At 29.9% G+C, this 11696-nt stretch overlaps 1 long non-coding RNA gene across 1 annotated transcript; it reads right to left on the bottom strand.

Annotated features, from left to right (window-relative positions):
- Nucleotides 1-6554: 6554 nt before the first annotated feature.
- LOC111905930 (uncharacterized) lies at nucleotides 6555-10480 on the bottom strand. Its single transcript, XR_002855064.3, has 2 exons — nucleotides 10141-10480; nucleotides 6555-6858 (listed from the first exon to the last, which is right to left on the bottom strand). It is a non-coding gene; the product is annotated as an uncharacterized LOC111905930 (long non-coding RNA).
- Between the last annotated feature and the right edge of the window lie 1216 nt (nucleotides 10481-11696).

The raw sequence follows: 11696 nt of genomic DNA, 5'->3' as shown, positions 1-11696 counted from the left end.
TATTAGCAGTAAATACGATACTTTTGAATGTATTCTAGGTATTCTGTCAGAATATACTCTGCCAGAATAAAATCTATGTATTCTGCCAGAATATATTCTATGTATTCTGCCAGAATATATAAAGTGATAGTTAATTGCAAGCAACATGTTTTTAACCATTATTAGTTTTTGTTGTATTTGTGATAGGAATGGCTGGAAGAATGTGTTGAAGACCTAATAGGAATAACTTGAAGAACGAATAAAGTTCGAACATACTCAGATTTTAATAATGTTGTTATTTTTTAAGAATTTTATTCATTTTTGTTAATATTCTTTTAGAATATGTATAATTATATTAAAATGTATAAACTAGCTTGTCTGTAAGAATATGTATGAATTTGTATTTAAGTTTGGATGTATAAGAATATATTAGAATGTTGTTATTTTCCAACCTCAGATTCAAGAACTTTGTTATTTTTCAATAATATTCTAATAGAATAAAATTCTGAAAGAGCATCATTCTAACTAAAAAAAATATTCTGACAGAATAAAATCGGTTATGTTTACAAATTATGTTAGAATTAAAATTGAATTAATTAAAAAAATTTATATTTTTAAAATTAGGAGAATTAATTATCCATAAATATCCGAAAATTTCCTTTTATAATTGTAGTTAATTGTCCAAAATACCCTTTTGCTAAAAAATTTATGATTATATGGTAAATGCTACCCCATTGTAATATCATACACTCTCAAATCATGTCCATTGATGAATTCTATCTGTTGGTCCAGATTTATGCATTCTGGCACACAATAGTTAGTAAAAACAAACTAACCTAACCCTATATATATATATATATATATATATATATATATATATATATATATATATATATAAAAGTTTAAATGAGAACCTTAAAAACACTAAGAACCCTTTTCATTAATGGTATTTATGTCAAAATATAAACATTACACACCTAATAATTAATTGTAGTAAAATATGACATTTGAACTAAGTCTAGGGTATACTATGTGAATATGACTATAATATAGGGACCATTAGTGTGAATAGGCATATCATCACTTTCAGAAAGAAAAAGAGATCGTACGGTATGTATTTTTGAGCTTTTCTTTTGTAGTTCTTTTACATTCGTTCTCATAACAAACTAATATCCAAAAACTTAGGGTGTGTTTAGTTGCGGAAAAATTGGTCGTTTTTCAGAAAAAAATTTCAAAAAAAATGAGAATTTTGAAAACACGTTTAGTTCGTCTATTTTTCTAAATTTTTCATGGAAAATGAAAATTTTCCGTTTTCTAAAATTACAAAGAAGTTGAAATTTTTTGGAAATGATAATCATTGTTTTCCATATTTTTCTAATTCCAAAATTTTTCTAAAATATAAACACACACCCATTCCACTCCCCACTGACACACACACATACATACCCACCCCCACACACACTCACCCACCCACACACACACACACACCTACATACACACCCACACACACACACACCAACTCACATACATACATACCCACCCACACACACATATACACATACACATACATACCCACCCACCCACACATACATACCCACCAACACACCCACATACACACAAACACACTCACACACATACCCACCCATACACACACAAACCCACACCTACCCCCACCCTCACAGACACACACACCCACACACACAAACCTACATCTACCCCCACAAACACACACAAACACACACTCGTACCCCCACCAACCCAACACCACCACGACAATCACCGACCTACCATCACCACCACCACCACTAACCTGTCACTAGCACCACCACCAGCGCTGTCGCCGCCTTCACCGCCACTGACACAATTGCCGCCGCCACCACCATCGCCTGTCATCACCACCACTGCCGCCAACCCACTACCGTCACCGCCCCCACCCACACCCTACCACCGCTACTGTTTTCTAAAAATAAAAACCGATAGAAAAATACACATCTAAACACGTTTTCTAATTTTCCAAAACTGAAAATGAAAAATGAATAAGTTTAAGTAAACGCGTTTTCTAAATTTTTCAATGAAAAATGAAAACGGAAAACGAAAATCGAAAAGGGAAAACAAAAAACGGAAAATGAAAATTGTTTTTCCGTAACTAAACGCAACCTTAATTTCTTGAAATCATTTTTTTGTTATTTCTTTATGATTTCTTCTACAATTTCTTTCAAAATTATTAGTTATACTTCCAAAAATGCACAACCTTAACAAACATTCATCAGATTTTTAAGAACTATCTTTTTTTTTTTTTCTTTTCTGGTGACCCCACCACCGACGGCGGATTTCCTCTTGAGAAAACCACTGTCAGCTAGCACTATCATCTGACCTACTACCGCCGCTACCAGGTTGCCGAATTTCAAGCCTCATAATGTATTCGAACCTCCGACATGTCGTGAACTACCAGATCGTATGATTTATTTAGATTAGATCTAGATCTGGTTGGATTTTCACCGGGATCATCCAGATCCGTCGTCAACGAGGATTGACGCCTTTATCGCACCATAACCACAATCTTCCGGTACCACTAACGACAATCGCCACCACCTGCAATCATTCGAGATCTACATAGGTCTGGTCAGATCTAACATTTAGATGCGATTTCGTTAAGCCTTTTGTTTTTCGGTGAGCTTCTTCGCCTTAGATCGTTGGGAGAGTCACTAACCGTTATCATCATCTCAGATCTAAAGCCAAATACATACCGATTTCTCAGATTTGGCGAGATCTGTTATGTCTGGTGTATTTTCAGACATAAATCTAGTGTTTACAGAGCATTTCATGGTGGCCAGCTGTGGTTCCACTACCGCATCATATCTATTCCACAATCTTAGACATGTAAAGCACCCCAAATTTGAAAACAATGTGCACACAAGGTGTTTAATGAAATGTGCACACAAGGTGTGTATGTGTGTGTGTGTGTGTGTGTGTATATATATATATATATATATATATATATATATATATAGAGAGAGAGAGAGAGAGAGAGAGGATCATTTGAGAACTCAAAGTTCCCGAGAACCCGAGAACTAAAAGTGGACCGTTAGATTGAAAAAATAAATGGCCAATTAGTGGTATGTTTGTAAATAAATAGAAAATTAAGGATGCGGGGATATCTTAATCATATTAGTAAAAGGGTATTTTAGGAATCAAAATTATAATTATAATTTCTTAAATTAATGATCTGATAAATGATATGTAAAAAAGTAAAAGCCCTCTATGTTTTCTCTCTCAATCAACGAAACCCATTAATGCTCTCTCTCACCTTCCTTCGTCATCATCGTTGCCCAAAATCTCAAGTGGTGTCTCCGTCGGCCGAGAAAAAAAATCAACGAAGAACTGATAGAGAAGGAAACTGGCTTACCTTCCCCACTCCGTTTACTGACTCGATTTCTCCCTTTCTTCCATCGGTCCCAATCGGAAAAGAAATCAACATCCAACTCTGCCTCTTCTCACCGTCACTGACAGTCGATCTATATCTGATCTCTCTCACATTCTCTCAATGTCACCGATGATTGTTCTATGCCTTATCTTCGTCGATCGATTTGTATTTCCACCTTTTCTCTAGTTCGATTTTTGTACAATGTTCAGATCTAGAATTGTATTTTATCACCCGGGCCAGATATATGAACATCAAAGGTATAACTTCTTTAGCTTTTTGATATTGATTTTCGTAGCAATCTTGAACAATCTACAATTGATTCGGAATCAACGCTTTTTTTCTTATATAAGTTTTCTAATAATGATGAAGGCAGAAAATACCGATCGCTCGATCTCAATCTCGATCGATCCCACAATATGCTCAAATCCATAACTCACATAGTGGAGATTGACGATCGGCCACAACGGATTTTGCAACCGATGTTTCATTCTCTGTTAATCATTTGCAGTGAAAAGATTTGTGATCCTAATTTGAAATCGAAGAAATGGAACACTGGCAATTGTTCATGTATGAGTTGAGCGTCGAAAGAGGTGCGTTGCTAATACATCAGTTTTGATGATTGATTAATCAGATTATGTTTTTTTTGTATCTATGAATATTTGATTTGGTGATCTTTGAATTTATGTTTTCTATGGCAAAAATCTACCTCAATGGTTAATAATTTGTTGAACGTCGATTCCACTTGTATTCTCGCAGATCAGCAGGTCGATCTGAAACAAAACTAGCGACTTTAATCGACCTTAGAAGGCCGATTTCCTTGGCTGATGGTGAATAGAGCTTCAAAAGTCAAATCTGTTATCTTCAGCTGCGAATCCCGCAGCTACTCCAGCCAGCGAATCTACTCCAGGCGACTCCACTCACAGGTTCGATTCCACTTCCGACAATTCCACTCATAGGTTCGATTCCAATGCCTCGGTCTAATTTAATGAGATTTATTCTTAAAAAAGTGTATGCTTGAATTGATAAGCCTGCTCAATGAAGTTTTCATTTTAACTTGGTTTACTAATATTATTATCAACATATTTATTTATTCATCTTATTTGTAATTCACATGTATAGATGTTTGTTGTTGTGGTACAACAAGTTTACACACTAAAACATGAGGCAAGGTTGAATGGTGGATTTTATGTCAACCTTGAAGCAAACTGTTGTTCATTATTATTTGTATTTGTCGGGTATGTTTTGTAGCCATTTTTAATTCTATGAGATACTGTGAAGAACTTAGATTTGTTAAAGTACTAACTCTTTTTAGATTGAATCTGAATAACTCGAAATAATTAGTGTTTTTATCTGATGTGTTTTCAAGGGCAATGTCGGAAGATTCACCTGGAATGAGTGTATTACCACAAACTGGATACATTGCAAATCATGAACCTAAAAATTTGATACACCAAATCAGGCTTGTAAAGTAAGCTTTTCCCTAGTTTCAATATAAATTCACAAAATTACCTAGTTTTAATCATGCGATTCACATATAAATTACATGTAATTCACATATGAATTATATGTAATTCACATATGAATTACATCTAATTCACATGTAAATCGCATGTCATTCACATATGAATTACATGTAAATCACATATGAATTACATGTAAATCATATATGAATTACATGTGATTCACATGTAATTCACATATAAATTACATGTAATTCACATGTAAATCACATATGAATTACATGTGATTCATATGTAATTCACATATGAATTACATGTGATTCACATGTAATTCACATATGAATTACATGTGATTCACATGTAAATCACATGTGATCCACATATAAATTACATGTAAATCACATGTAGTTCACATGTAAATCACATATAATTCACATGTAAATCACATATGAATTACATGTGATTCATATGTAATTCACATATGAATCACATATGAGTTACATGTGATTCACATATGAATTACATGTGATTCAAATGTAAATCACATGTAATTCACATATGACTTACATGAGATTCACATGTAATTCACATATGAATTACATGAGATTCACATGTAATTCACATATACATCATATGTAATTCATACGTGAATCGTCTGTGATTCATATATTAATCACATATGTATTTTTGTGAGTGTTTTTGCATCAATCAATTTTTGTTTTTATTTCTCTTGTAGATCTGGAAGAAATTGTGGTGAATATTGAAGAGGTGAAAATGATAAATTGAAGAAAAATATGGAAATATTGACACGAAGACATAAAAACGTTTTGAAATTTTGTACATTTTTTTTGTTTTTAATATTTTTTTGTATCGAATAAAATACTTATTATATTGTGTTTATAGATTGGCAAATAAAATGAGTTTTTTTATGATATACTTACGAATATTATAGTATAAAAAATATGAATATATATATTTGAAAAAATATGTATATATGCACCTAATTTTTATTTTTTTGTTAAATACAGTTTTTTTTTAAAACAAAATTGCAGCTTTTTTTGAAAAAAATTGTAGTTTTTTTTAAATGCAGTTTTCTTTTAAAAAAATTGCAGTTTTTTTATAAAAAAAATCATTTTTTTTCAAAAATATATGTTTTCTATAAAAAAAATTAAAAAATCTGCATTTAAAAAAAATGAAACAAAAATACTATTTTTTAAAAAATCTGAAAATTTGATTTATGATGTAAATTTTTAGATATTTATATTAATATGTTAAATAACACAAAAAAATTAAACATTAAATGAGATTGGTAAGATGACGAGCATGTCCTTAACGAATTACTTTTGATCCAACGCTCCACTTCTAATTTTCGGATTCTCGGGAAACTTTGGGTTCTTAACCAATCTCAACCCTATTTGAATATATATATATATATATATATATATATATATATATATATATATATATATATACACACACACACACAAATAAGGACCAAGTTAAGAACTCTAAGAACCATTATTTTTAACTTTATAATTAATAACATTTTTTTATCATTTTAACCTTCTAAGGTTACAACCCATTAATCTTTCCCATTCAATTTGAAAAAAATAGATGCATCTCGCTCGTTTATTAAAATCATGTTTTGTTGGGAAAAAAAAGGCATAAATGAGATTTTCAAGTCTAGTATATATATTTGTTAGTATATATATTTATTCATTTATAGTTTAATATTTTCATTATACTCTAATTCGTAGGTTTATACATTTATTATACTCTAATTGGTAGAGTAATTGAATAAACCCAAATTCTACCACCACCGTTAACTACCACACGAAGCCACCAACAACTAACCACCGCCATCACTACTGACATCATTCCTTCCTACCACCATCAAATCTACCATTTTTACCTAATACCGTCGCCGTTCTTCCTTCCTCCCACCACCATCAGATATTGGATATCTTATACTCTAGCAAGCTCCAAAAATCATATCTGAATAAAAAAGAATCATAATTCACAGTGTAATAAAACATATCAGACACACGTTCACAATATTCAGGTAGACTAGGGTGAGCATCAGGCGGTTAAACAAATAATACTATTTTTATTTTTGAAAAAACAAAAGACTTGTGAATTTTCTATTAATTAAAAGTCAGGGGTACGTTGTTTCTATAAATACAAAAATTATTGAGAAAAGTATTAGTTTTGGTTGATCTTTATATTGTATCACAGGGCAGTAATTACTTTTGTTTATACATTGAATAATCCAAACTATCAAATCCAATTCAGTTTGAACCTGCCACTAAGCTATTTGAATTTGAGTCCATATCCAAATAACGGTTTTATACCATTTTTGGTTCCATACTTGATACTTCTATTGCAAAAAAGGAGGAAAAAAGCAACAGGGAACGGGGAGCGAGAACTCATAAGAGAGCAGTTATATGAGCTAATCAATAAATATTTATCTAATATAGCATACATATACATATTTTTATTAATTAAAATAATTTTGAAATCTTATTCGGTTTTCGGGTGCATGCCGAATAACATTTGCTAAACCGCCAACCAGATTAAAGTCTCTTGTTAACCCGCAAACCGAACCACTAACCAATTATTCTGAAACTGAAAAACCAAATAAGGTTTGGTTCGGGTGGTTTCACAATTTCAAAAGAATAAGGCTCACTTCTAGTTCAAACACTCATTCAAAGCTTAAAAGACTAGTTTAGACATCCATTCACAACTTAATAGACTAGTTAGCCACTCATTCATAATATTTACACTTTTCAAGGCATTTCACCAAACATTTTCATGCAACTTGTTTCTAGATTTGAGAGTGTTCCTTGCTTCAGATCCATGAGCACCAATATGAGCACCAATAGTTCTCTTACACTCTAGCAATTCCAAAAAATCATAATTCACAATTTAATACGACATTTCAAACATTCATTCATAGTATTTACAGCTTAAAAATAGTTTAGACCCTCATTCACAACATAAAAGGTTAGGAGTTGTAGGAACAAACTTGGACCATAAATCAATTTTAAATGAAAGGCCTATTATTTTCACGCCTTTTTTATGAATTTGGTTCATTAAAGATAATTTTGTCCTTATAAATTCTAATTGAATAACTTAGATATTAATCTCTCCCGTGATGATCCCCCCAACTTCGGTTTTAATTAGACTATGCATATGAAAATTCACAAGAAAAAAATATGACATTCATTATATTGTGAATGTCAAATTAATACCATTATTGTTCTTATAAAAACATTGAATTTCAAAAAAGACGATATTTAGTATAATGACTAACTAGGTGTAAAACCCATGTATTTCATGGGTTAATTTAAAAGAAAATTTAAATATGAAATTCCAAACATTTAAAAGTTTGAATTTATAAAAAAAATTAAAAAAATGTTGAATTATTAAAATTAATGTGTTTTTTTTTTCTAAATTTAAACAAATAATTTAGATAAATAAAAAAGGAAACTAATGATATTTTAATTTAAAATTTTTTAAATTAAAAGGAAAGTCAATTAATGAAATTGATAAGTATTTATTATTACATTTATTATAATTATTATATTTAAATATTATATGGAATTTGATAAAATGAAAAAAACCACAAAATGACATGTGGTCAAATTAATGAAAGTGTAACATGTGGACAAAATGATTTTCATTTATTATAGTAGAAGTAGACGAGAATGTCAAATTAATAACATTATTAACTTTACAAAACAAGAAACGTCCATAATTCATAGTTGAATAAATTAAACAATATTATGAAATTTCATTTGATTCAACTGTGAAAATCATAAGTTTTTTTTATTCATAAACACAATTTACAATTTAATTTTACATTATATTATTAAATATTTTACAAATTCAACTAATTTAACTATGAGCATGAGGAGCATTCCTAAAATTATAGCTTCATGAAAACTATTCACAGTTTAAAAATTCATTTATACTATCAACTTTCTTCCAATGCAACTTATTCAAGTGTGAATATGATTTGACGAAACATCATTTACAGTTGAATAGTTTGTTAATTTACCAACTATTATGAAATTTCATCTCTCATTCAATCACAATTATCGATAGCGAATAGCGGTAAATAACGATGAGCTACCTATAAGCTATGTAGCGATAGTGATGGAATAGCGAACGCTATTTCGTATTTAGCGATAGGCATAAAAATATTAAAAATATTTATTATGTTCAAATACTATAGTTATTATAAATTTATAATCAATAAATAAGGAAACAAACCATTAAACTAGATAAAAACGTTCAAAACTTCAACCCTTATCTCTTTTATTCTCATTTATCCCTTAAAAAAGAGAGAAAAAAAACGAAAAAAAAAACCCCTAATGTCGCTATTTACCACGCTATTTGTCGCTAAGCACTCAATAGCGACCATATACCTATACGCTATGCTATGCTATTCGCTATAGCGACCGCTATGGTCGCTATTGACAACTATTCATTCAATTGTGAACATCATAAGTTTTGTTATTCATGAACACAATTCATAATTTAATTTTATATTATATTTACTAAATATCTTACAAATTCAACTAATTCAACTGTATTCAGGAGGATAATTTCAAAAATTATAGTTTCATGAAAACCATTCACAGTTTAAAACTTCATTTATACTATCAATTTTCTTCAAATGCAACTTATTCAACTATGAATATGAGTTGTTGAAACATCATTCAATTCAACTATGAATGTATGAATCATAGAACCAAATATATAACTAAATTCATTTCATCCTATCGTGTTCATCATAATGATTATAAATTGTTATGGATATGAGTTGATGAAAGATCATTCACAGTTGAATAGATTGTCAATTAACCGACTATTATGAAATTTCATCTAATTCAACTATGAATATCATAAAAATTTGTATTCATGAACATCATTTATAATTTAATTTTATATTATATTACTATATTACTATATATCTTACAAATTCAACTAATTCAACGGTAATCATGAGGACAATTCCTAAAATTATAGTTTCAAAAAAATCATTCACAATTCAAAAATTCATTTATACTATCGATTTTCTTCAAATGCAACTTATTCTATTGTGAAGATGATTTGCTGAAGCATCATTCAACTGTGAATGTATGAATTATATAACCAAATGTATAAATAAATTTATTTCATCCAATCATGATCATTATAATGATTATAAACAAGATAAACATTAAAAGCATCATAAAAACATATAACATAATTGATTATTTCGTAGCCAACCTTGATATCATTTGAGGCTTCATCTTCTTCATAGATTTATTCATTGTTGGAGATTTATTGAAGAAATTGATGTAGCTCAGAATCCTCGACGAACACCTGTGCAACACGTCCACCGGCGACATTGCAACACAATCGACGCAACACAACAATCGACAGAGAGGTAATCAGATTCCTCAACGGTATTTTTAATAGATCTGAAGTAGGAGATCGATACGATTACAACAAAGAGGTTTTCCGTTTATGTTGACGGTGAGCATGAACAGATGGAGGCGTTGTGGTTTAGCTAGAGAGAAGAATTAGGTTTACGTATTCAAATCACAAGATATTTCATCGAATCTGATTTGGGAAAAAAATAATGCCTTTAATTTGAAAATAATGCCTTTAAGTTTGAACAATATTACAAAAATTGCCATTGTTGTCAATTTATTTAATTTAAGGTATAAAATATTGAACTAATATTACAAATATTGCCACCGTGAGTTTCAAGACGTTAATTTTATATGGCCGTGTTCGTGTTCAGTATTAAGAAAAAACCAAATTATTCAATTGGACAATTTGATTTAGTATTCAGATTTTTTTATTGGTTTTCAAAAAAACCGAATTATTTTTTTAGATTTCGGATTGGTTTTGGTTTATAAAATACGAACCGAATAGTAAAAAAAAAAAACGAATAAACAATTATTATTTATCTATTTATAATATATATCTATAGTTATTTATTAATTTTGTAATTTATTTTTTTAAATAGTCTCAAAATATTTCAACCAATAAAAAACCATTGATATGTATTTTCTCTTAAAAGTTTTTTATCTATAAAATATTTAACTATAATATATGTTCTTAGTAGTTATTTATAAATTTCAAAACACAACCAAATAATTTGTTTTTGCTTATTGTGTAAAGTTGGTAATATTATAATTATATGTTATTTTAAAATGTTTCGGTTTTTGAAAACCGAATTATAAAAACCGATCCAACCGAATTGTAATTGGATCAGATCGGATTTGAATTTAAATTGGACTATTCGGATCCATCATTTAAAAACCGAAATCAATTTGGATTCACTTGATTGTATCAGATCAAACTGATCCATCCAAACGAACACCCCTAGATCTAAGCATAAAAATGGTTCTTAAATTGGTTCTTGGGTTCTCATTTGATCTTTTACCTATATATATATATATATATATATATATATATATATATATATATATATATATATATATATATAGAGAGAGAGAGAGAGAGAGAGAGAGAGAGAGGGGTTCAAATGTTTTTAGCAACTATTGTGAGTCTAAATGCACCAATAAGAATTCAAGAAATAACAAATAATTAAATAAATCATTTAAGGGTATTTTGGACCTTTTGTACTTTTAATTAAGGAAATCATTTAATTGAAATCCTGCAATTAAGGAAATAAAGTAAATATATTTGACCTACTCGTGTGTGGTAGAACACGTCTATCGCTGACGGCACCAATTTCTTCGCTTGGCAGAGGATCCCGACGACTTTTCATCCGTCTCCTACTGGTTGTTTCCTCTTCGCCGCCTGAACAA

The sequence above is a fragment of the Lactuca sativa genome, chromosome 9 (assembly GCF_002870075.4).
Source record: "Lactuca sativa cultivar Salinas chromosome 9, Lsat_Salinas_v11, whole genome shotgun sequence".
NCBI lineage: Eukaryota > Viridiplantae > Streptophyta > Magnoliopsida > Asterales > Asteraceae > Lactuca > Lactuca sativa.
This window is presented reverse-complemented; position numbering and strand designations above follow the sequence as displayed.